The 26,776-nt window shown below is 35.9% G+C and overlaps 1 protein-coding gene, 2 non-coding genes and 1 pseudogene across 15 annotated transcripts in view; 2 read left to right on the plus strand and 2 right to left on the minus strand.

The window, feature by feature from the left end:
- The window catches only part of EDA (ectodysplasin A), a 274,580-nt gene that overhangs the window by 152,298 nt on the left and 95,506 nt on the right, over window positions 1–26,776 (plus strand). The gene's annotated exons all lie outside the window — the stretch shown is intronic.
- On the minus strand, window positions 8,918–9,036 carry LOC120583632 (5S ribosomal RNA). Its single transcript, XR_005647836.1, has one exon. It is a non-coding gene; the product is annotated as a 5S ribosomal RNA (ribosomal RNA).
- Window positions 18,197–18,315, minus strand: LOC120583631 (5S ribosomal RNA). The gene has a single exon (XR_005647835.1). It is a non-coding gene; the product is annotated as a 5S ribosomal RNA (ribosomal RNA).
- LOC120583629 (uncharacterized) lies at window positions 21,225–21,343 on the plus strand (annotated as a pseudogene).

Consider the following 26,776-nt stretch of genomic DNA (forward strand, 5'->3'; position numbering starts at 1 on the left):
TAGACATTTGTTTAGAACACTCCACATCTGCTTTTGTCTCCAAAGTCTCACAAGCACAATTCATTCAGTCCTATATAAAAAATGGCATGAAATGAGGATGATGAAACCTGTTGTAGTAGTGAGCAATGAATAAGTTCTTTCCCATTGCCACCTGACATAACTGACATCCGCTACATCCTAGTTCCACTTCTAGTTTCCCAGGAGTGACCTTAGCATAAGTACGTTTCTCCTCTTCAGGCTTAAATTTAATTCTTGTGGAATGTGTAATTAAAGTCTTGATGAGTGGAGAAGAAGGAAATTAGGGAAAGGAAAATAAGTAATTATCACCAGTTGGTAACCTCATAAACTTGGCTTTTCATGGGACTCATAAAATAGCATACGGAATAGATTCAACTATAGTTCTTCTAGAAAATCCAGACATATTCAACTATGTTCATATATTAGGGTAGCTCTAGTTCAAACACAATTGAAGAGGAAAAAACATTTTCATTTTACTTCTTTAATTTGAAACAGACTTTGCTTATATGGTAGTTTGTGGATAACTTTTCACATCTAGTTTTGTTACAGTTGGTTTTAGTGATAGTCTTTTAACACAGAGATCTGTCTGAGTCTTGGATACATTTTTCATACATTTGGCTAATTGGAAAATTAGTGAAATTGGTCTCTGTTCATTTGTGGATTTTCAGGATATTATTCTTCATTTTCCTTTTTGACATGCCTTTGTCTCCCAGAGCCTAATTATAGCTTCAGCCTTACCTGTAAAAGGCTTTATCTGTCACATACTTGACATTCTAATGGGAAAGAACAATTAGCCACCTTAGATATCATTTCTGTGTTAGCCTTCTTTTGCCAGGGTTAATTGGTTAGCCTTTGGCCTTGATAAAATCTATGAGCTTGAGAAGTTATAAAATTCTTTCCTTGATGTGGAGTGGTCATAGCCGGTCTCTAAGATGTCCCCTAATTATCCCAATATCTTAGTATTTTCATGCCCTTGTTGTTCCTTACCACATGAATAGGGCAGATCTGTGTAGGGCATTGTGGAAATGATGGAGTATGACTTTCAAGGCTAGATCATAAAAAACATTGAGACTTACACCTTGCTGCCTCTTGGACACTTGTTCTGGAGGAAGCTGATACCATGCCATGATGGTACTCAAGCATTCTATGGAGAGACCAGGATTAAGGCTTCCTATAAATAGCCAGAAAATAGCTGAAGTCTTCTGCCAATAGCCATATGGGTGCACCATCTTAGAAGAATCATCTAGCTCCAGTTAAGTCTTCAGATGTGTGCAGCCCCAGCTGACATCTTGATTACAACCTTATGAGAGACATAAGGCCAAAACTACTTATCTATGCTGCTCCTAAATTTCTGATCCCAGAAACTGTATAAGGTAATAAATATTGATTGTTTTAGGACACTTAAATTTTAGGGTCATTGGTGAAGCAACAATAGATAACTAATTCTGGAGTCAGTGTTTGTGAAATTCAAACATGGTCTGGTTTACCAGTGTCCAGGCTCAAGGAAAGTTTTCAAGTAACAGTTTTTAAACAGTTATTTTTTAAAACAGAGGGCTAAAAGGAAATATAACTCATGAAAGTTCTACTTTCTGTGTGATATTGTTTGTTATTAATTTCATCAGTCACCAAAAAGAAAAAAAAAATTGTTGAGAAGGGACTGCCTGTGTTAGAAAACACCATAAAAATGCATCTATCCCCCCACCCACTTGACTTGTTTGTATTGAGAAGGAATGTAGGTTTGTTATCGTATTACCAAATATGTAACTCCCAGGAATATTTGGGAGATTCTGGGCCCTGGGAAATCCTCAGAAACATTTGTCTAATTCCTGAGAAATACTGAAAGGAAATCTTGGTCTCTTCAGATTCCAGGAAAAGATGTGCTTTGCAACCCATAGTTACAAGCCCTAAGCTGTGTTGCTCTCTCACTCTTACCTGATAATCTTCACTGCAAAATTGAAAGAAGAGAGCACACAATTTTGAGTATGTGAGAGTGGTGGAAATTTAAGTAGCTTGTTCAGATGTTAATGAGAGTAGAGGACTGGGTGCTTTTGAACAACTGATTGAGATGACAATCACTGTGTAGAATTAGTCATGTGTATGGAATTTGGAAAATGAAGTGGAACCCAGGGTTGTGATAAGAATTATTGGTGCATATTAAGATATCCAAGATAGATGTAAAGCAAGTCCCTTTCTAGCACCACTGAACAAGATTCTTAAGGACACCTGCCTGTCAGTAGCCTATGCTAGATGTACCAGACATTGGACAAGCATGGTTTCCAAAATATTTGGGGAACTGATAAATGAATGCCTACTATTTAAAATTTAAATTAACATACAGTAAAATTTACTTACTTAGCAGAGTTGTACCATTCAATGAGTTTTAATACATGTATAGATTCATTCAACTACTACCATAGTCAGGATACAGAACAGTTCTATCACTCAAAAAACTCTCTTGCACATGGAAGCAACCGAAATGTCCTACTATAGATGATTGGCTAAAGAAGCAGTGGTACATATGTACAATGGAATATTACTCAGCCATGAGAAGAGATGAAATACTGCTATTTGTGACAACATGGATGGACCTTGAGATAATCACGCTAAGCGAAATAAATCAGACAGGAAAAGTTGAAAATCACATGATATCACTTATATGTGATATGTTTAACCTCGGGGCGTACCAAATGACAAACAACAGGAAACTAATGGACATGCCGGCCAGCAGGACTGAAGTGGCCACCAGAGGACCATAGATCCAGTGGTTACTAGGAGGTGGGGGAGGTGGTGGAGGTGGGGGAGATGAGGCAGATGGGGCAGCAAAGACAAATATAGAGGATGTGGGAATGGAAGCGGGGTAAAGAGGACCAGTCGAGACAGGGAGAGGGTGAAGTGGGTAAAGGGGATCAAATATATGGTAGATGAAGGAAACTGGACTTTGGATGATAAATGCAATAGAATATACAGATGTCAAATTATAATGTATCCCTGAAAATTATATAATTGTATTAACCAATGTTACCCCAATAAACTTAATTAAAAAAACTTTTGCAGTGCCTATTTGTAGTCATACCCTCCTCTCTCTACTTTTCTCTACCAATCACTGATCTGTTTTGTCACTATAGTTTGTCTTTTCAAAAATATTATATAAATATATGTAAATGCATAAATATAGCATGTAGCCTTTTAGACTGACTTCTTTCATTCAGCATAATGCCTTTGATATTCATCTAACTTTTTGCTTGTACCAATAGCTCATTCCATTTTTGCTGAGTAATATGTCTTGATATTACCAGTTTGTTATCCACTCACACATTGAAGGACATTTGGGTTCTTTCCAGGTTTTGGTGATTAAATATTCAGGTACAAGTTTTTGTGTGAATGTAAGTTTTCATATCCCTGGGATACATGCCTAGGAGTACAATTGCTAGGTTATAAGATAAGTTTATATTTTAATTTATGAGAAACTGCCAAACTTTTCTACAGTGGCTGTGCCAGTTTGCATCCCAACAAGTAATGTATTAGAGTACCATTTTGTCTACATTCTTGTCACCACTTGGTATTGTCATTATTTTTTAAAAATTTTTCGCCATTCTAATAAACTTGTGGTTGTATATTCATAGTGATTTTATTTTATATTTTTCTAATGGCTAATGATGTCGAACATCTTGTCATATGCTCAGTTGCCTACTTTTTATTTTGCAAAGGATATTTAGTTAAATATAAAAGAACATTTTAATATTAAAAAAGTGAATTGTAGCCTCACAAAAGTATCGCCACATTGTCTTATTTTCATTTTACCTCAGGCCAGTTGAAATTTGATTGTGATTATGCATTGATCTACTGGCAAGCCTTTGGGAGTCTGTAGTCCAGTACTTGTTATTTTGGCGTTGGCATTACTGTTAGAATGCGTGATTCAGTGTAGTCAATTCCTTTTACTGAAAGGTCCTCATAAATAAATCATCACTAGCTCTACACCATTTATAGGGTCACATGTAGAGTTTCTGGCATGACAGTTAAGATACTTCATAATTTTTCTTCCCACTGCCTTTTTTTAAACTTTATTTGCTGCCATTCCTCCTATTACTTTGCTCCCAGCAACCTCACTTACTTTCTACTGTCCTTCATGGAATCCCAGTTGTATCCTATTTATTCTCCATGCTGTTACTCAGTGTTTTACAAAGTATATTCTGAGAAACTTCTGTGTTGGAATAATCTGGAATTGTTAAATATGCAGAGTTCCGAGCCCTGCTCTGGACTTACTGAGTTAAACTTTCTGGCGATGGACAACAGCAATATGCATTTTAACAAATGTTTCATGTATAATCCTTAGGCACAACTGAGAATGAGGACCCCTGAATCTAGCTCTAGAATCTAGATGCTGAAATCTTGCTTTGGTGAAGCTATCATATGCGACTCCCAGTCCACAGTAATTTTACCTTCCTCTAAAGGACTGTTGAACTCTCTTCCTATTTCATTTTGTCAGTGGCACTCATTTTGGCATTTCATCTATTATATTTTATTGTGGTTTAAATGGTAAGTATGGTTTAGTTTATAATCCGCTGAAGGATAGAGATTCTTTTCATATTCTCTTTAACATGTGTGTAGTGTAATATAGCATGATATAATGCACACAAAGTATATATGTAGAATTGAGCTCAAGAAAGCAAAACAAAAAGAGAGAATATGAGAGTAAGAGAGAAAGAGAAGAGGCAATGAAAGATAAAACAAAGTGCAAGCATGTGGCCACACATACACACCCACAGACACATACATACACATACACACACAGAAATTTCCTGTTTGTATAATGAAATCCTGTGTGTGCTTTTTTCCCCTTCCATTACTCATTCTTTGAATTTGTCTTTTTCCCCCTTTCTGGCCTTTTGGGAAAATAAGGACAGGTGACATGTGCATGCACAGCTAGCTGGAAAAAGTCATTTTATGTACAGTAAATGGAACTAGTACATCCTTCTGGGAAAAGGGCCCACACACCTTCTTTTGCATCTAAGTACTTTAAACATGTTAGGAACTTGGTGAAATGTGAAGACACACTAACCTTCACTTATAGACATCTAAATTTGGACATATTATTTCCATCCTTTCTGGTAGTGGAGTTCCGAAAATCGAGGAGAACAGCAATTGTTTCTAATCATTTTTCAAAGGCATAGTTACTCTGTGAACAATGATGATGTAAAGCTTTGGGAATCTTGCCTTTGAATTGAATTATTTTCTACTTACAGTGCTAAATTTATTTAAGCCTTTGAACATCCTATTGACACTTTAAAAAATCTTAAATATTTGTGATACGAAGGAGTGGCAATGTGTCATTGCTTTTATAGTGTGTTGACTAGCCAAGCATGATAGTCTCTGAAACTTATCATGTTCATTCCACTTACTCCTCAGTGCTTTACTCATAGCATCAAATTTTCATATACTATCCTCCCTTCCTGCCCAAATCTTTTCTATTATTGAAGTCCCACAGCAGTTCCCACCTTCTCCATGAAACTTACTGTTACCGTTCAAGCCCACAAGGATTTCTCCCTCCTGTAAACTCTTAGTACTTCCCATCTATAGCTCTTACTTGATGCCTAACATACAGATTGTCTGGTACCATAGCATTGTTTTGTTGTTTAACTCTGTCTTTGTTTAGCTTTCCACCAGTAGGTGTCTTCTTTTACAAGCTAGCTGAGATTCCTTGATGTTAGGGACTTTTCTTTTGGGACTTTTCTAGCACTGAAGAAATGAATGAATAATTAGGTAGTTGTAGCAACACTTTGACCTTTGTAGAGACAACTGTTGGTGATAACTGGTAAGGAATGCCACAAAGTTCGTTTCTTAAAGAGACAGCCAATGTGAAAATAAATATTATATGTAGACAGATCTACTGGGACATTACACAACTTTAAATAGTATGTGTTTTTCATCCCTTGTTTGTAAATGTGTTCATAATTTGCAGTGGATAATGCCTAATGATGTGAGGGTGTGATTGAGGCCATATCTATACTTGACCTGCATACTGATCCATGACAGTCATGGCCAGACTGCTCATTTTTGCCATCTTTATAATCAATATTAATTGCTGTGGCTGAACACATCATGTCATGAGTCCCATTGGTTGTTTAGATAATCCTAGAAAACAGATGGTTGGTGCCTTGGTCTGTTGGTTCCACACATATGGATGTGGCCTTATATTCTGAAGGACAAGATAACAATTTACAGAGCTGCTGTAGCTTGTTAGTAAAGTTGATCTACTTCAGAAGGTACTTTTTACCCTTTTACGAGGTCCAAAGGAGTATGAAAGGCTTGAGCTCCTGTTATCTTTTGAAATCTTTTTGATTCAGAAGCTATATATCTAACCCAGAAACCCAAGAGTCAATCTTAGCTCTTCCCTTTCTCTGACTCACTTAATTCAATCAGGAAACAAGTCCTATCAGTCTTTTCTCTAAAGCATCTTGAGTTGATGCTCTACTCTCATACTTACTGTTGCTGCCTGATTTCAGAGTTTCTTAGTTCATCAAGATTAACTTTTTCCCTGCCTACAGTCTAATCTGCCTCTCTAAAACATCTTTTCAACTGTCATTGTGGGGGGAATCATGTTATTCCTGCTTAAAATGCTTTCATGACTCCCATTGCTTAAGTAATAAAAATGTAGTCTTTATATGGCACCCAAAGCCTTCAGTTATCTGGTCCCTGCCTAACCTTCCAGATACATCTATGGAATATTCCCTTTGTATTCTCTAGACACATTGAATTACAGTTTCCTAGCTGAACCATGTTATTTCATGCATCCATGCCATGGCACATAATCCTCTTTTTAATTAGAATGCCCTTCTCCACCCAACTATCCTACCCCATAAAGGCTCTGAGCAAGTAGTGTTTCCAAGTTGAAGCTTTTCCTGACCACTCCCTTGTCATCTGGACCTCTACTGCACTCTAGACAAACTTCCATCTTAGCACCTGTAAAATCTTTATCGAATCATTTCTTTACATGTCTGACTTCCTCAATTAGACTACAAACTTTTGGGTGTACAAAAGTGAATATTTATTTAGAAGGAGAAAGTACAAAAAATTACAAATTTTCAGAAGCTGACACCAAAACATCACAAAATCTGGAGCAGTAATATATAGATATTATTTAGCATTATGTGCATATATACATATAACATTATATATATATATACACATATATATATCATTAACAGTTCAACATACTTCTATAATACTTTTTTACTATGTATTTTTGGCTACTTACTTGTTTCTTTAAATTGTGGTTCAGAACATTTAATAGGAGATCTACCCTCTTAAATTTTTAATGCAGTATTGTTATCCGTAGGCATCATGTTTCACAGCAGATCACTAGAACTTAATTATCTTATATAACTGAAATTTTATACCCATTGGAAAGCAACTCCCCATTGTCCCCCTCCCACTAGCCACTGGAAAACAACATGCCACTTTCTGATTCTATGAGTTTGACTATTTTAGATACCTCGTATAAGTGGAATCATGCAGTATTTGTCCTTCTGTAACTGGCTTATTTCACTTCATATACTGTCCCCCAGGTTCATTCATGATGTTCCGTGTGACAGGATTTCTTTTCTTAAATGGAATATTATTCCATTTAATCTATATTTCACAGTTTTCTTATACATTTATCTATTGATGGATATTTAGGTTGTTTTCACACTTTGGCTATTGTAATATTACAATGACAATGGAAGTACAGCTATCTCTTCAAGATTGTGATTTCAATTCTGGATATACACCCACAAGTGGGATTGCTGGGTCATATGGTAACTCTATTTTTAATTTTTTGAGGAACCACCATACTGTTCTCCATAGTGTCTGTACCATTTTACATGCCCACCAACAGTGTACAGGGTTCCAGTTTCTCCATATTCTTGTCAACGCTTATTACCTCATGTTTTTTTTTTCTAATATAGCCATCTTAGCAGGTGTGAGATGACATCTTAATATGGTTTTGATCTGCATTTCCCTGATGATTAGCTGTGTTGAGCATCTTTCCATTTTGTTGGTCATTTGTATTTCTTTAGAGAAATGTCTGTTCGAGTCTTTTGCCCATTTTATTTTTTTAATATGCCTCTCGTTTTCTTTTCTTTTTTCTTTTTTTTTGTTATTTTTTCATTTATTTTTTATGGTGATATTGGTTAATAAAATCTAGTAAGTTTCAGGTATACAGTTCAACAGTAAGGCATATATATTGCATTGTGTGTTCACCGCCCATACTTAGATTTCTTTCTTTCACCACATATTTGACCCCTTTTACCCTACCTACCACCTCTCACCCTCCTTTACCCATTTTAAAATTGGGTTGTGTTTTTGCTATTGCATTGTAAGAGTTCCTTATGTGTCATGAATGTTAATCCTTTATAAATAACATGATTTGCAAATACTTCGGCCCATTTTGTATGTTGTGTTTCACTCCGTTGTTTCCTTTCCTGTGCAGAGCCATTTAACCTGATGTAGTCCCATTTATCTATTTTTGCTTTTGATGCTTATGCCTTTGGTATCATATCCAAGAAAGCATTGCTTTAGATCAATGTCATGAAGCTTTGTCCCTATGTTTTCTTCTAGGAGTTTTACAGTTTCAGGTCTTATGTTTAAGTCTTTAATCCATTTTCGGTTGATCTTTGTGTATGATATAAGGGTCCAATTTCATTCTTCTGCATGTGAACATCCAGTTTTACAGTACCATTTATTGGAGAGACTCTCCTTTCCCCATTGTGTATTCTTAGCACCCTTGTCAAAGATAAGTTGACCATATATACATGGGTTTATTTCTGAGCTTTCTGTTCTATCCCATTAGTGTATATTCCTGTTTTCATGCCAGTACGATAACATTTAAATCATTATAGCTTTGTAATATATTTTTTAATGCCTACAGCACCTGGTATTCCAAGGTGGTCTCCCATCGAAGTACTAACCAGGCCTAACCCTGCTTAGCTTCCAAGATCAGATAAGATTGGGCATGTTCAAGGTGGTATGGCTGTAGACTGTAATATTTTTTGAAATTAGGAAATATGATGCTTTCATCTTTGTTCTTCTTTCTCAAAATTACTTTGCCTGTTTGGAGTCCTTGTGGTTCCATATGAATTTTAGGATTTTTTTTCCTATTCCTGTAAAAAGAAATAACATTGAGATTTCGACATCGATTGCATTGAATCTGTAGATTCCTTTGGGTAGTACAGACATTTTATCAATATTAAGTCTTCCAATCTATGAACATAGGATAACTTTCCATTTATTTGTGTCTTCTTTAGTTTTTTCATCAATGTTTCATAGTTTTCAGCATAAAAGTCTTTCACCTCCTTGTTTGTTTATTGCTAAGAATTTTGTTCTTGAGCTATTGGAAATGGGATTATTTTCATTATTTCCTTTTCAGGTAGCTTGTAAGTCTGCAGAAAAATAACTGATTTTTGTATGTTCATTTTATATCCTGCAACTTTACTGAATGTGTGTGTTTTATCTAACAGGGTTTTTTGTGCGTTCATGTATTCTTTAGTTTTCTACATATATGATCATGTCATCTAAAAACATAATTTTACTTCTTCCTTTCCAATTTGGATACCTTTTATTTATATTTATTTTTTGCCTAATTGCTTTGGCTAGGACTTTAACAGAAATGATAAGAGTGGGCATCCTTACTTTGTTCCTGATCTTGAAGGAAAATTTTTAAGATTTTCACCATTGAATATCATGTTAGCTGTGGATTTTTCATATATGACCTTTATGATAATTTTGAAACAAATGAAAATGAAAACAACATATCAAAATTTATGGGATACAGCAAAAACAGTACTAACATGGAAGTTTATCATGATAAATTCCTACATCGAGAAAGATCTTAAACAATGATCTTTACACCTCAAGGAATTAGAACAAAAACAAACTAATCCCAAAGTTAGCAGAAGAAAAGAGATAATAAAGATTAGACTAGAAATAAATTTAATACAGAATAGAAATACATAAAATCACATGTGCACCAGACGGCTTCTAAGTTTCCCTCCAGTTCCAAGTTCATGAGATTCTGTTTTTGCGGAATTATTCTGAATGAAATTAGTCAGCCACTCTGAGGTCTGATTGTCCCGCTAAGGTGTCAGTAACACTAGCTTCCAGCAGAGAAAATCCATTCCACTACCACCACTATCTTGTTGGGGGTCCTTTAAGTTTAGTTTCCAGTGATGATAATAGATTTGTACTGAGCCATCTATAGCCCTCTTCTTTCTACCCTTTCTTTGTACCCTTTCCTGACCTACAAATACACATACTGATGCACACACCTTATCATCTTTCTGCCTCAGTCTAAAGCCATTGAAGAAGAAACCAATTGGCAGACCAAGATATCAAACCCTGATTTTAGACACATTAACACCATCCTAAAACCAAAAAAGAAAAATGCTGTTTTGATTATAAGTTAGGCTAAAAGAGTAAAAATAAAACACTTTATATTATGTAAGTTTTGTTCTGATAAACTGTTCTCACCTAGTTTCTCTTCATTGTGCTCTAAAGTTTCAATCCCCTTGACATTTGACTTATAGGTTATGACTTTCCATAACAGCAGTTATGATTTGTTCTGTGGCTAGCTGAAAGCTTACAAGTTCTGAAATGAAAAGCCAGGAAATCTGAACCTCCAGCATAATCAGCCTGAATACAATTTATTAGTGAAGATGTGAAAGTTCATTCCATTTGAAATAAATTATTTGTTTTTACTCAAATGATGCAGTATATTAGTCTGCTATGGCTGCCATAGAAAATACCACACACTGGGTTGCTTAAACAACGGAGGTTTGTTTTCTAACCATTTTAGAGTTTGGAAGTCTGAGATCAGGATGTGAACCAGGTCGATTTCTTTTGAGGCCTCTTTCCTTGAATTGCAGATGGCCACGGTCTTGCTGTCTGTTCACACTGTCTTTTCTCTGTGCATGCATTCCTAGTGTCTCTTCATGTGTCCTAATCTGCCCTTTTTATAAAGACACCAGTTATATTGGATATGGCCTACCCTGACAGCCTCATTTTAATAACTTAATTACCCCTTTAAAGGACCTATCTCCAAGTAGGGTACTGGGGGCTAGGGTTTCAAAATATAAATTTGGAGAGACACAATTCAGCTCATAACATGTACAATATTATTTTACACATTCTGAGTTAATAGAGTTAGAAGAGACTTTAGAAAATGTAGTACGATCCCCTCATTTTGTAGGGGTGAGGGACTGAGGCACGGGGAGGTTAAGATGCTTGCCTAAGGCAAGCCACATGGAGTTAGTGGCAGAAGCAGAACTAGAAAACAGGACCAACCCCTTTCCACCTTGCCATATTGGTACTTTAGTTCATTGACCTATTCATGTCTATAACCTCTCTCCTTCCTTCTCCCTCTCTCCCCTCTCCTCTCTTATTTGGGATAGATATAAAATTGGCTATTTTAAGACTATTTACTTTTATTTCCCTATACTCACTCCCCTCTACAACTCACATTTTAAAAAGAAAAAAAAAATCAAGGGATTTTTCTGCTTAATTTCTTATCACTTTTCCATTTTATACATACATTTTTTTCATTCTTGCTTTGAAACAATAGATTTTTTTTCTGAGGTAAATGAACTTGTCTTTACCTGGATAGACAAGGGACTAAAATCAAAGGAAACTCAGCTTTTTTCCACCTTCTGGGGATCCAAGCTAGAGAAAGAAGATTAGCACAAATGTATGCTTCTCCCTTCTTTTTACCTATCTTTTTCTCTTATTAATAGGAAGTCAAGCCTTCTAGAAACTTTGATACACACTCTCCCTCTCCACTGACCCTCACAGCCCCCCTCACCTCCTTAAAGACAAAAAATACCAGTATTGAACTGGTGGTGTGAAAACTGCCTGAATGTTCTTTCTTTAGCCAGAGTATTTAAGCTCAAACCTTGGAACCTGAAAGGAAAGTAAATTCTGAATGCAAATATACCTTTTCTTCACTTGTAAATTCTCTCCACTCTGCCTTTTTAGAGTGAAATATGAAGACAGAAATAGGAGAAATTTTGAGTTATGAAGTGCAGGATCTGAACGTTCAAAAGATTTATTAAAATTAGGTATACTCTTCCATTTAATCCTTGAGGTTTGATTTTACTTAAACTACTGGCATTTGTTCTCAACAGTCAGTCAGTTACCTCAGTGGACCAGGAAACACTTTCCTTTCTCTAAATTCCCAGTTGTTTGCTTCTTGAAAGATAGATGTTTAATGACAAAAAAGCCTTTCTTTAAATGAGTCAGTCCCTTTTGGTAATGTAGCCCCCATGCTGCTCCTCTCTTACCCTGCTGATTACTAAGAGATCCATCAGGTTAAGTCATCCCCTGTGAAGAAATGAGAGGGCAGGGATTCATCCCGTATTGCCTCTAGTGCAATGTGTCAGAGCTTGATCTTCTTGCCCACTTATTCAGTACAGACAGAAACACTGGAAAGCACTAAAATATTATAGATGCCTGTGCCACTGAGGTATAAAAAGGTAATTAAATCCATATCTGTTAGGCAGATCTCTATGGAACCATAGTCTTAATGATTTTGACTTTCCAGAAGATAGGGACATAGATTAAATTTGATTGGCATGATCTCAGACTGGACATGAATGTGAGGTGAAAATAAGTACACGGTTATATTACTTAATAAACAATTTGGACAGCATGAGATAATAAAGTAGTGATTTCTTTTTTAAAATTCTAGAAATTTCTGATTTAGGGGGATAGAGTTTGGCTACAAGGTTCTAATCTTACCCCTATCCAAGTCATTTTAACTGGAAGTTCCACTGCTTACATAGTTAAAAAACATATAACATAAAGTTCCACTTTTTATGTTTTAAATATTTAATTTCTGTTTAAGAGTTTATTTGAACAAAAAGTTCCTCACCTTCTAAAAAGTGTTCTAAAACAGGTATCCCCAGCTCCTGGTTCACAGACCATTTCTGGTCTGTGGCCTGTTAGGAACCAGGTTGCACAGTGGGAGGGGAGTGGTAGGTGAGCAAAGCTGCATCTGGATTTGCAGCCGCTCCCCAGTGCCAGCATCACCACCTCAGTTCATCGGTATTAGATTCTCATAGGAGCACCGGTCCCTGGTGCCACAAAATTTGGAGACTGCTACAATCTAAAGTACTGTAAGAAAGAATTTCTTCCTGATTTGTGAATATATTTATATTTTAAAAGTATATAAAATAAAGTATTGTACCACCTTTAAATAGCTTTTTATTGAAAATAATAAAATTGAAACAGCCCTAGTTGCTGTACCTGTTGAACAAGTTTCCTTTGCATGGTGACAGTTCACATGCATCGTCAGCTTTTCCCCATCCTTGTTTCCAGTGGTTTGAATAGCAAGTGCCACTATGTTGTTTGAGGTATCGGGAGCCAGATTATGACTGAGAAAGAGTTCTCTTGCTTTTCTCCTCTTTACAATTACTAAGGCTTTGAGCAGGCATTTGCACCCATGTACTTTGGTGGCTGCCACTCCTACTGTGATTTTTAAGTGTTTTCCTCTGTTACAAAGTGTAGTCCTAAAAAAGAGCCATTGTGTGCTGATATTTCTTTGGCGAGATCATACCATCCAATGAGCCAGAGAGGGATGTATTGAAGGGAGATATTTGAGAACACCTATTCTTCTCTAGCACTACTGTTCATCACAGGGATAGAACTAGTTCTGTGAGAGACACACAATGTCTGGTAGGCTTGATTTGGTGCAGTGGATTTATTGAATGGTCCATGTTAATCATAGCAATCAGCAATTGCTTTCTCATTGCTCCAGGTTACCGTTTGCTGCAGTTTTTGATTGTTTTATAATGAACTGTCCTTAGTCTAACTGCAGGCTTCAGGTCTGTTTAGCAGAACTGAGAATTATCACTACCCAAAATTCTAAAAGACCATGTTGCAAATAGGAGGGAGGTCATAATTCCTGTCTGAGTATTAAATGTTCCAATTATCACACTTTACATACATATGCATAAAATTTCTCAACTCTCCCTACCCACTCTATCACTCTATTCATTAATTCTGTGCAATTATATAGCACTTTACATTCTCCAAAGTACTTTCACATATATTCTTGTTTAATCCTTACACTATCCCTGTGAGTTAAAAATTGTTCTCTATTTGATAGATAAAGAAAGGGAGGCTAAGAGAGGTAAGATTTCAGAGCTAGGAAATAGTTGAGCCTGAATTGTTTTTCTGAGCTCCTCACCTGCTACTTTTTGTCTATTATGCCCCAGCTATGTTTGTTATAGAGATTTAGTAACTTGGCTAAGGTCACACTGTTAGGAAGTAAAAGGTCTGTGCTTCAAATTCAGACAGTGTGGCTTCATTATTAAACCTGTCTTTGCCAAACTTTCCCCATTTGAAAAATGGGAATGGGAATAGTACCTATTTCATAGAGTTGTTGTGAGGATTAAGTGAATTGATATATGGAAGGTACGTAGAACAGTGCCTTGAATAGTCAACATTATATTAGTGTTTGTTGCCATTAGTACATATATTATCATCCTTGTCATATTCAACAGCGGCATTATTGCATTGCGTGGTGGTTAAGACCTTACTCATTTAATGCTGATTACCGGGGTTCAAATCCAGACTCTACCACTGACTGTGTGACCTTGGACAAGTTACTTCAGCACTCTGTGCCTCAGTTTCCTCATATATAAACTATTACATAAAGAAAGACTGCTATTTTATGACTATTAAATGAGTTAATCCATGTAACATGTCTAGCCTAATGCTCAATGCATAGAACCCCCACTTCTCTTATTCCTAACATCTTGGCCGCAAACTCAGACCCATGAAGTATCTGTATGGCAGTTGTGTAATGTATATGGCATATGTAATTCATCAGTCCTCTATAGTCTAATCACAGAAGCCAGTGGTTTGGTTGTCATGGCAGTTCTTCAATAGGAATGTATTTGTCACATAAAAAGTTATTTTTGGTCAATCAATGTGGTGTTGGTAAAATGAACATTCACTGGAGATCTAGTTCCATTGCTGAGTGGCCTTTCAAGTGAAATTACGGAGCCTAGATAAATTCCTTTAGCAAGAGTATGAAATAATAACTTCCCAGTTGCTCTCTTTTCTATCAATTGCTTATGCTATGAAGCTGTAGTTTCCAGCCTATAGTGGAGTGGGCCTACACTGATAACACAATGTGATACTATATTTAGGGACAAAAATGTTTTCAGTTTGAAGTTTTTTCCAGTACTGTATTAGAAGGTAATTGGAAAATGAGATTTACTTAGCAGTTACTTTTGAAGTAACTTTGCTAGACCCCATTTATTAAGTACTAAAGGAGATCCTATGCACAGCTTCACAGGCATCCCCTCAGTTTGTGAAATGAGTTTTATTCCAAAGGATCATTTTTAGGTTACTTGTTTGGCAATTGCATGTTTTCTTATAGAAACAATGCTGTTATCATGGGGAAAATCTCAGGTTAGTTTACAAAATTGGATTTAACCCAAGATATAAAACTAAAATACTGTACCTTAAGTTCAGAAATCATGTACAAGAATGCTGTCTCAGTGCTAGTCATTAAAGCAAATATATGTAATTGACTAAGAAGTAGCACATTAAATGCTAAAGCATGGAAATAACAGTTAATTACAAATTGAAGATATAGATGGAGATGTTGGTGATTCTTCCTGAAGATAATTTCTGGGTGCTTTCAGTGGACATTAGAAATTGGCACAGGTTTTATGTCTAATTTCACTTCAGAAAGGATGGCTTTCCTTTTCCTTGATACAGGTATCTCACTAGTAATGCTCTTATAACTATCAGCCATGATTACAGTCATTTGGGGTTCACACATAGAACAAAGAGACTAAAAGAGAGGTTATCATTGAAGTAGCTAGGCAAAAAAAAGTGGAAGAAACAGTGATTTAAAGGGATGATATGGGTCCATGTGAAAATATGTCATTGCTTAAGGTAGAGTTAACTAATCACAGTGAATGGTGAAAGAAAAATGGGAGGTCAGCTTGTACATAGGATCCCAGTGGAAAGAAAAGTGAAAAGTTTCCCACGATACCCCAGCACCTTTTAAACTTTTATTCAGACATTCTTCCTATACTGCCGTTCTTCGCATCTGTCCTCTCTCCCCTGCTAGTCTACCTCTTGGAAGGCAGAAATGATTTCTTATTCATCCATCTGCTTCCAACAATACCTAGCACATACTGGGTGTAGAACACACTGTATTTTGAAATAAAATCAGATATGATCTCATTGCTGAATCCATTTGCTTTTTATTGACCAGGGCATTAAAGTCTGTAAAATTGTGCCTGCAACTACCATGAGGTACAGAATACTAGTATTTGTCAGAGTTGAATTCAGAATTGTGACATCCCAAATGAAGAATTGAGAATCCATTCATGAACGGTCTGTCTGGTTATAGACATATTATCTTCTTCCTGTTTCATGGGTGACACCTTTTACTCAGCCCTTCTTTATCTTCCTGCCTAGAAGCTTTGGAGGCTCCCTGATTGACAAAGGTCTCTGGAAATATGGATTTTATAGCTTCCTCCAGGAAAACATTCTAGTTCTAAAGAGGTGGTGTTGAGTTTAACTCTTGATTCTTTGTCTTCCTCTTTGCTTTCGTTCTGTTTGACCCCTTCTCTGATTCATTCCTGCTGGAGACAAAGCCACATGGTGAACCACGGGGAACAGTCTGTAATGAAACAACAAGCTGCTCCCAATTTTAAATATTGCATGTTGGGGCAAAGGCAGAGTTCCTTCTCCTCCAAAGCTATAACATTAAAAAAAATTCTGTTTGATATTCAGAGTTATTTGATCTGGCAGTTTAACAACTGTTGATGTTTTAATTGCGTCTTTAAAGGATTTCATCTACATTTCTAGGTTTATTTTTATTTTACTCTGAAGGAATGTCAATATTAGCCATCACTTTGCCCAGTAAGTTACCATTGCAGGATCTTGGAGTAAAATCCAGTAATTACTGGAGCTGGTAACTTAAGACCATGCTGAGGAACTTGGCAGTTTTCCTTTTCCTGAGGAGGCATCTCTTCCCGTACATCTAGCAATCATGTATTGTTCTGAATCAATTTCAAGCAAGTGTTGTACTTTGGAGATCAGCTTTCTATGTTCATTTGGAAGAGATTGAGGTCATTCTATTCTGGGTGAAAAAGGAATTTTAAGTCACGCTTAACTCAGACAAATATACAATTGCAAGATGTGATACAAGAAAGACTTAGTGATATTAAAATCTCCTGGGGTCTTACTTCATTTTTATTTGTCTATTCATATTCTCCCAGGACCCAAAAGTATACTTTGTTGGCATGCTACTTACATGTATGCAACTAGCGCTTGAATTTTCTGAACAAAACTACTTACATTCAAAGCTTTTTAGAGATGAAATGGCCTTCTGAGATCATCTAGCCTAGCCTCCTCTAAACGCTTTTAACTCATATTCATTAATAAAAGGAGGCCTGGTTGAGCTCACATCTTTGCTCTTTGTTATACATTCTTTGAATTATTGCCATAAAAAAATGTTTATTAAGTGCTTACATGCTGAACCCAGTCTGAAGCAATTTGCTTCAGAAGATATGGTTCTTGGAGTTTTATAGCTTCCATGCTAAAACCAATGGCACTTACATACTGCATATTGACTTTCACCTTTTCTGAAGTCTCTACACTCTCTCACCAACACTACCACCCTCACATGCATACATCTTGAGGAAATGAAAACAAATCTCCGAAACATTTATTTTTCTGCTTTGAAGCAGCACTGCCAGAAGAGGCTTCCTTTTGCAAGACATGCTTTATCCTTATCAAGGATACTCAAAGATTAAATAAAAAAAAACAGCTAACCAATTAATGAGGGGGTCAGTGCCTTGGATGTTTAGGGGAGAAGTAGCCTTAAGCACCAAGTGTATTATTCAGCTGGCCTTTATCTTTTCTTGCCTTTACCCCAACACTAGGAATATGACTTTATACTTAAGACTATATTTATATACTTTATTATTTTAATTTTTATTTTCATCAATTACAATTGACATTCAATATTATATTAGTTTCAGGTGTATAGCATAGTAGTAAGATAGTGAGACCTTTATATAACTTCCGAAGTGATCCCTGCAATGAGTCTAGTACCCACCTGACACCATACTTAGTTATTACAATATTATTTTATTTTATTTTATTTTATTTTAAGTGCCTACAGCACCTGGTCTTCCTAGGTTGTCTCCTATCCAAGTACTAACCAGGCTCAACCCTGCTTAGCTTCCGAGATCAGACGGGATCGGGCGTGTTCAGGGTGGCATGGCCATAGACACAATATTATTCACTAGATTCCTTAAGCTGTGCTTTACATCCCCATGAGTATTTTATAACTGCCAATTTGTACTTCTTAATAATTTCACCTTTTTTGCCCCTCCCCTGGCAACCATCAACAAGCTCTCTGTGTCTGAGATTTTTTCTGTTATGTTTGTTTGTTTATTTTGTTTTACAGATTCCATATATGAGTGAAATCATATGGTGTTTGTCTTTGTATGTCTGATTTATTTCACTTAGCATAATACCCTCTAGGTCCATCCACGTTGTTGCAGATGATAAGATTTCATTCTTTTTTATGGCTGGGTAATATTCCATTGTACATATGTACCACCTATTCTTTATCCAATTGTCTATCAATGGGCACTGAGGCTGCTTCCATATTTTAGCTACTGTAAATAATTCTGCAATGAACATAGAGATGCAGATTTTTTTGCATTAGTGTTTTGGATTTCTTCAGATAAGTACCCAGAAGTAGAATTGCTGGATCATAATGTAGTTGTAAATATCTGCATACTTTATACTTATACAATACTATCAATCTTTTTGGGAGGAATGGAACCAATTACTATTTCAGCTGTCTGATTCCTCTGAAATAAATAGAAAACTGCTTAAAACCTAGAAACTTCCAAATGAAGCTACCAAGTTTTTCTACTGGTCATTTCTTGTACCACTTCACTAGGTTTAATGTCAGCCCCTTCTCTGTGCTGGGACTTTATGATTGTAATTCTAGACTATTTTCTTCTTTTCAATAGATAGTACTTAGTCATTGAAAATTTAAGAGACTGCTACTGTGTGAGGAAATTCAGAATTAAACTATTGCAGTTAAAAAATTATATGTATACGGTGTAATATTAGAACCTGTTCTTGCCTAGGTCCATTTTACTGAGTCTGTCAATGTCGATCCATCCAAGTGTTATTTTTTTCACTTGACTTCACTGGACTATAAACTCCATTAGAGAAGTGATTATTCACTTCTATAAATCTGTATATCTCATATGCCTAGTGCAATACTTGGCACAGAGAAGGGACTTGGTAAATATTTATTGACTGAATTAAGCAGTCAATAGTCTTATCCTAGTTCCTGTATTTGCTTCTACCCCCATCCTAGGTAGAGTACTCTGGCTGAGTTCTGCCTGGTTATGGATTAAACAAGGTCCTCTATGACCCTCTCTTTATCTTTTAGTATAGATTACAACCCAGCAACCCTTAACTACCTTCCTGTTTTTAATGGCAATATTCCTGTGATCACCTACTCTTGAAACTCTTCAAGTGACCTCTTACACCATATTTCTCTCCTAACTGACCATCCTCCTTCATTTCTGACTCATTCTTTATTTATTGCACACTTTTTTTTTCAAGATTGCCTGGATTCAAAACATTTCATGCAGTGTCCTGTTCTCGCAGTCAGTCTCCTGCTTGATCTCCTACAAAACACAAATTTACATTTATACTTTTATTTGCACAATAAGGGACAACTCCCTTCTACTGTCCAGAATGACTACCCTAAGTCACAAACAGTGAGGAGGATCTTTTGAGCACAAGGACACATGGAAGCAGGGTAATTCCATTTTTTATAGCAATTTTTAAAATTTCACATTGAGGTGATGGTGCGAAAGTACTTTTCTGAAGTTAAATTTTCAAATGTCTACCTTCCTCTTCTCTGTATATCACACTGACACAACTGCCACTTGAATTGGATTTTGTGAAGCTTTTGAATTGGGAGTGGTGAAATAGAATGCTGTGGCTTTGGGGATGTCTTTCTATTGTTCCCTCCTGAGAGCCAAGATGATGGGATATATTACAGTGGTGCTGTCTGTATTCTCAATCATCATTGCAAATTGACAGCAGCACCATAAAGTCAGGCTTATTGGCAAAACTAAGGAAAAATCCCACAGCTTGTTAGAGTATGAGTTCTCCAATATTTATGTAGGAGAAAAAAGAAATACTTTTAGATAAAGATAATGTCTTACCTTCTCTTTATTACTACACATAGCTGGAAACATAGAAAACGTTCCATAAGTATACGGCAAAGTTAAAATTGTTGTCTTGATGACAATTTCACTTCTCGGGATGTAGAATAATTCAAGCAAGAAATTGCGGCTCTGGTCATAATTCTGAACAGAAAGGAAGAGCTGGTTGGTGAGATAGTGGTGATGGGAACCTTGGGAGAAAGTTTATGTGTCATCTTAGAGTTTATAGTAATGAAGGAAGGAAGTGCTGTCACTAACGTTCAACATCCATTATAGGCTTTAGAAAAACATTTTAAAAATTAGAGGAATGAAAGATAAGTATGCCCCCCTTATCCTGATATACTACATTTCTTAAATGATGAGAGATTCTCAAAATCAAATACTTCTAATTTCTAGGTAATAGAGAAGGTAAGAGAGGGTATCTAAAACAGTCATACTCAACCTTTCTTATGCCCCAACACACCAGAAGAGACATGACACATACCTAGTAATAGTGCTCACTCAAGAAGCTACAAGAACACATATCACAACTTGTAGAGAAGAATGTGTAATTTGAAACCACATCTAAAGGGGCATTCGCCCTTCACTAGCCCCCAAAGCATCATTGTTCAGTGTGACCTCACAGGAAGTTCTTTGATAAGTTCAAATGTGACACGATAATTAGAAGAGCATAGAACTAAGTACACATTTCAGAGAAGGACATAATAATTTTAAAAATGGTGTCAGGAAGGCCAGAGCCTTGTAACAAATACGGCGGACCACTCAATGTATGCATATATTTAGTTCCATTTAGAGTGAGAACAAGGAAGAGCTAGACCAGCTTGGCATGCTATTAAAAATAACAGTTGACAGAAATATTCACCCAGACTTCTCTACCAATGAGAATGATGGTCAAACAGAAAAGGGTATATAAGACATGGTTAAGAAAGAATTTGAGTCTATGGCCATGCCACCATAAACAAGCCCAGTCCTGTCTGATCTTGGAAGCTAAGCAGGGTTGGGCCTGGTTAGTACTTGGATGGGAGACCACCTAGGGAGACCAGGTGCTGTAGGTGTAAAAAATAAAAAATAAGGGATTGTAAGGTCTTTGCAATCTGTTAGGTCAATCAAGTGTTGCCTCACCAAAAAAAAAAAAGGCATTTGAAGCTCAAAATAGATGAAAAATTAGAAAATGTATGTCCATTCCTTTTGAGCATCTCAAGTCTCCAGGCCCAGAAGAACTAGATCTAAGGGCACTGAAAAAAAGCTGCAAAAGTAATCACAAAACTACTGTTACCAGTTTTTGAGATAGCATAAATAACAAATTTCCATGACTAGAAATGGACAAATGCCTCAACTTTCTCAAAGTGGGGCTGTGGGATGGGAGCGATCTGCTGAAACTGTTGATCTGTAAATGTAACAATTACTCTTAGCATAATTCTAAAATAGGTTTTCAATCAGTTTATAGACATTCTTTAGAGAAAATAATGGTCATCAAGATCTCCAACTTGGTTCCCTAAGAATAAGTCAATAAGAAAAGATTATGTGTCATTTCTCAATAGGATTACTAAATTAGACTTTAAGAGAAAGCTATCATGAAATGGGGCTCCAGTAAGACAATTAACTCTATATCTTGTGTAATCCATGTGAAAAAGAGGACATTAGAGAAGCTTGATGGCAGTTAGAGGGATTTATAGTTAGTTAAACTCTGTATTTATTTCAACCTTGAGAAAAGTATGCAGTGGCTTACCATAGAGCTCTATCCTGTTCAACATTTTTATCAATATCTTGGACATATTAAATGTTTAGAGCATACAAAGCTAGAAACAATAGCTAACATGTGCATGACAAAATCAGGATTCAGAGGATTAAGAAAAGCTTGAATTATAGACAGCAAGATTAAAGTCACAGTTGCCATAAACTCTTCATTGGCCAGCCTGGTACTAACCAAGGCTGGATACCACACTTCAGGAATCATTGGAAAATACTGCATCTGGAGAGGGGAAAAAACCAGATATCTATAAAACTTTTTCCTCTCAAGTGTTTTTATTTCCCTTTTCTCATACCTTTTCTCTTTTCTTTTCTTCTCATATATTCATTTAAATATATACTAAGTTAGTAATGCACTCATAGTGATAACCAGAGCCCTGCTTGTGTATACTTTGTACCAAAGATTATTTGTGTCATCAGAATGAATTATAAATATACTTGCTCTTTTCCTTTGTATATATGTGTTTGAGGGGGTAAAAAACCCTCACAACCACATTTTAAAGGAATAAGTCAATAATTATTTTGTAGAAAGGGCATACATACTACTGTCTCCACCATTCACACAGTGAAATATTCTGTCTTATAGATGTGTCAAGAACTGCTTTGTAATTTAGGGTATAACCTGAAAAGATTGAGGATATAGTCCAAGCATTTTAGTATCCCCTATTAAACCACTAGGGAGTTATCTCTTGTCTATAAATATTTATAACTTATCTTGAACTGCTTTTTTATGCATTTCTATTTACAGTGTAAATCATTTCTTAGTATAATGAAAATGAATTCACAAACCTAGGGTAAAGTAGTAAGTATTTTCTTTGGAGCAAATGTTTAGTATTGTTGCATATCTCTTAAGTGAATAATTCAACAGTTATTGAGTGATGTTCCAGTTATTGCTTATGTGCTAGGCAGTTTCATACCTATTGTTTTTGTTTCTTTTTGAAAGTGCTTGTGAAATAAATGGAATTACAGGCTTTAACTTTAGTTTTCACAAGGTTGTCTTTGATATGAGTAGGTAAAGTGGTGTGTGTGAGTGTGTGTGTGTGTGTGTGCGTGTGTGTGCATGTGTGCGAATCCTTAGGGGTTTACTATAATTTTTGAATCTTTGAATCTATGAATTTATATATTTGACCAAATTTGGGGAAATTTTGACCATTGCTTTGAATATTTTTCTGCCTCATTTTCTCTGTCTTCTAGGATTCCAATTACATATGGGTTACACTGTTTGCTATCTCATAGGTCTCTGAGGCTTTGCTGATTTTTTCTAATCATTTTTTTCTGTGTTCAGATTGGACAATTTCTATGAGTCTATTATCAAGTTCACTATTTTGTAATTTCTGTGGATTGCTGCCATTATTTATGATTGGACTTTTCTGATTTTAAATTTTCATTTGGTTCTGTTTTGTAGATACTATTTCTTTGTTGACATTTCATATCTATTAATTCATGACAAGTGTATTTTCCTTTATATCCCAGAGTATAGTTACAATAACTGCTTTAAAATCTTGTCTGCTCATTTGAAATGTATGTTATCATTTCAGAGTTGATCTCTGTTGATTGTCTTTTCTCTTGAGAATGGATCACATTTCCCAGTTTTTTCATATGTTAAATAATTTTGGATTGTTATACTGGATATTTTACAATATTATGTTATAGATGATATGGATTCTATTATGTTCTTCTAAAGAGCATTTTTTAAAGTAAGTATTTAACTTGGCTGAAAATCTGTAAACCCTATCTCTTCTGCAGTGGAAGGCAGCACGAATCTGCTTGTAGTCTGTTCTGCATATATTATAATTCAAGGCTCAACCAGAGATTCAGAATGAATCTATATGCAGAATTTGGCATATCCCTCTGGCTCTCTCCAGGAATTCCTCTCACTTTCCAGGGGTTGTGATTGTCCTTGAACTCTTATCTTCTATTTCTTCAAGCCAGTGAGACCACAGATTTCTGAGTTCTAGCCACCCTATGAGGTGATAAAAGCCATTTTTAAAAATGGGAAACTCACTTAGTTTCCCTTCTTTTAAACCTAAATTCCCCTATATCTGACATCTGTTTCCTTTTGTTTATTCTCCAGTGCCTTCAGGTATAATTTTTCTATTTTATCCAAAGTAGACAGTTGTTATCTGCAAGAGAGTTAGTCTGATAGGAGCTTACTTGGCCATTAGCAGAAATAGAATCATCCCGTAAATGTATCTACTCAAACATTTTAGAAGGGGAGACTGATACTCAAAAAGGTTAAGTGACCTTCTCCATGTTACATGGCTAGAAAGTAATAGGACTACAATGTAAATATAGGTTTCCTGGATCCAAAACCACAGTATTTCTATATGTAATTATAAATGTCAGTATACTCTTCCTCGGGCATTATTCTCCTAAACGAGTGAGTCTTGACTCTTCTATCTCTCCGCATGTAATACCTTTTATTCCAATCACCATAATTAATTTTCCCCATAGATGTCCATTAAACCTTTCCCAACTTCCTGCTTATCTCCTTTAGGTTCCTACCATAGTTCAATGGTGGGTTTCATTGCATAAGAAGAGGAAAGTTACTTTTGGTTTTCCTTCTAATGACCTTTCTGAGATGCCTCAGCAGTGTCTTTATGTAATAGTTTATGGGGTTCTTAGAGATATCATCTCTGTGTGAAAAGTAGAAGTTCGGAGACTATAATCTTACATAATTCAGACTATTCTTTCTGATAAATATGTTACCCAGTCACCCTCATAGGAAATTTTACCTTTCTTACCTTCTCATCAGTCTCATTAAGCATTGTATTTGTAATGTTTTCCTGTTGTTATAGCATCTTATATGGAGAGAACTTTGTGTCATCTACTGTCTTAAACCCATGCTCTTCCAGATCACTAGCAAAAATGTTAAAATAGACTGTGTAGTATAGCAAATAAAAAAGAGCTTTATAACAGGTGTATGTGCATGAAAAAAAACTATTTTTTGAGTGCCAACTCTGCACCTGTCACTTTGCTAAATTCTGGAGATACAATAATGAGCAAAACAGACATAGTTTTTGCCCTCCCAGGGCTCTTATGGTCTAGTAGAGAAGTAAGACAACTAAATAGGCAACCATAGAAAGAAAACTAAGTGTGGACATGAGAGGAAGTGCAGGATGCAGTGGGACCTCATAATGGTAGCACCTGATCTGTCTGGAAGAGCGGAGAGTAGAGAAAGTCCTCCAGAGGAAGACTTAGATTCTCATCCCATTCTGCCACTAACTTGTGTGTCTTCCTTGTCATATCTTTCCTTTTGGCTTCAGTTTTCCTATGAGTAAAACAAAGTTTTAGGGTAAGATCTTCAACGTTTTTCCTAACTAGTTAATTCTTCAGTCTCAGTGATGATGTAATATACCTTAAACACAAACTTTGAATGCAGATACACCTGAGCTTGATACCTTTTCTGAGTCCCAAGTTCCACATCTACAAAAATGGGAATAATAACTTCTTTGGGATGCTGGCATGAGAAATGAGATCAGATATGCAAGGCTGGGGTTACAGAAATGTCATAGGGTAAGCATGCAGTGTTTTCCTTTTTTTGTCTGTTTTAATCAATGGTAAGTGATTTAAAGCATTGTTTATAGTAAAACGTATTTAGTATGAAATGGAATGCAAAGTTTATGTGAATTTCTAAGATAAACCAAATGAATTTTATATTTTGGTGCATGCTCTCAGACATTAGTAACATTAGTCTCTTCTGCTCTTATGGCTACTTTCATAGAAAAAGATGGAGAAGCACTGTGTGAAAATACCGAGTAAGGTGCCTGGTGCATAATAGGAATTCAATAAATGGTAGTATCAGTATCAACACAGGTCTGGGGAATGCTAATCATTACATTTTTTTCATTCAGGTCAGTCTCCTTTGTTTACTGCCCTTAAAATTGTTCTCCCAGTCTCACAACTTCTCTGCCGACTCATTTTTATTTCTAAGCAATCTTTGGTGTGTGATCTTTAAAAAATGAATGCATTGAAAACCCCAATAAATTGCATTCATCGGTTTCCCATTGGTTACATCTTTATTTGCCTTCTCAAAGAACTCTTGAAAATGAATCAAAATACGATTTCTACTTATAGAAAATATGTTGTCTTTTCCCCACTGGGTTATACTTCCACTTGCATATTTGATCTCATACAGATTGAGGTGTTTAAACTCAAAGCTCAGAGAATATTTGAGAACCACAGTAAGATTATGAAGCCCAGCTCCTAGTGTTTGTGCTAATAGGCAAAGGAATATCATAACATGAATAAATATAATCCACAGATAATCCTCAAACCTTCTTTTAGCTATTGTTTGAACATATTTTTTTATCAAAAGCTACATGCCAGAGGAGGAAAATTGACTAATTTAACTTTTTGTTCTCTCTATTAAGTCATCCTAGCTTAACTCTATTCTATGCCAATCATCCCTTTACTCATAATTCCCCTTCCATTTAGATTTTCTATTTTTTAATAATAGCATTTTCAATGCAAAATGGTTTAAGTCAGTCTCAGGTTTTTATATGCCTTGTGTTTTACTACCCTAAAAAGGTCACCAACCTCTATGCAAGAATGAAATGTATTTTAAGGTTCTTTTTTCATAGATAGCCTATTCTATAACATCTGGTAACTTAGAAATATCACACAATGTAGATGCTTAATAATCATCTGTTAACTAACTGTACACCTTCTCATGGGTATAACTATACTAAAAAAGGCAAAGGAAAATCAGCAGGAAGGAAATGGAAGAGAATTAATGA

Source organism: Pteropus medius, unplaced genomic scaffold (genome assembly GCF_902729225.1).
Source record: "Pteropus medius unplaced genomic scaffold, Ma_sr-lr_union100, whole genome shotgun sequence".
Taxonomy (NCBI): Eukaryota; Metazoa; Chordata; class Mammalia; order Chiroptera; family Pteropodidae; genus Pteropus; species Pteropus medius.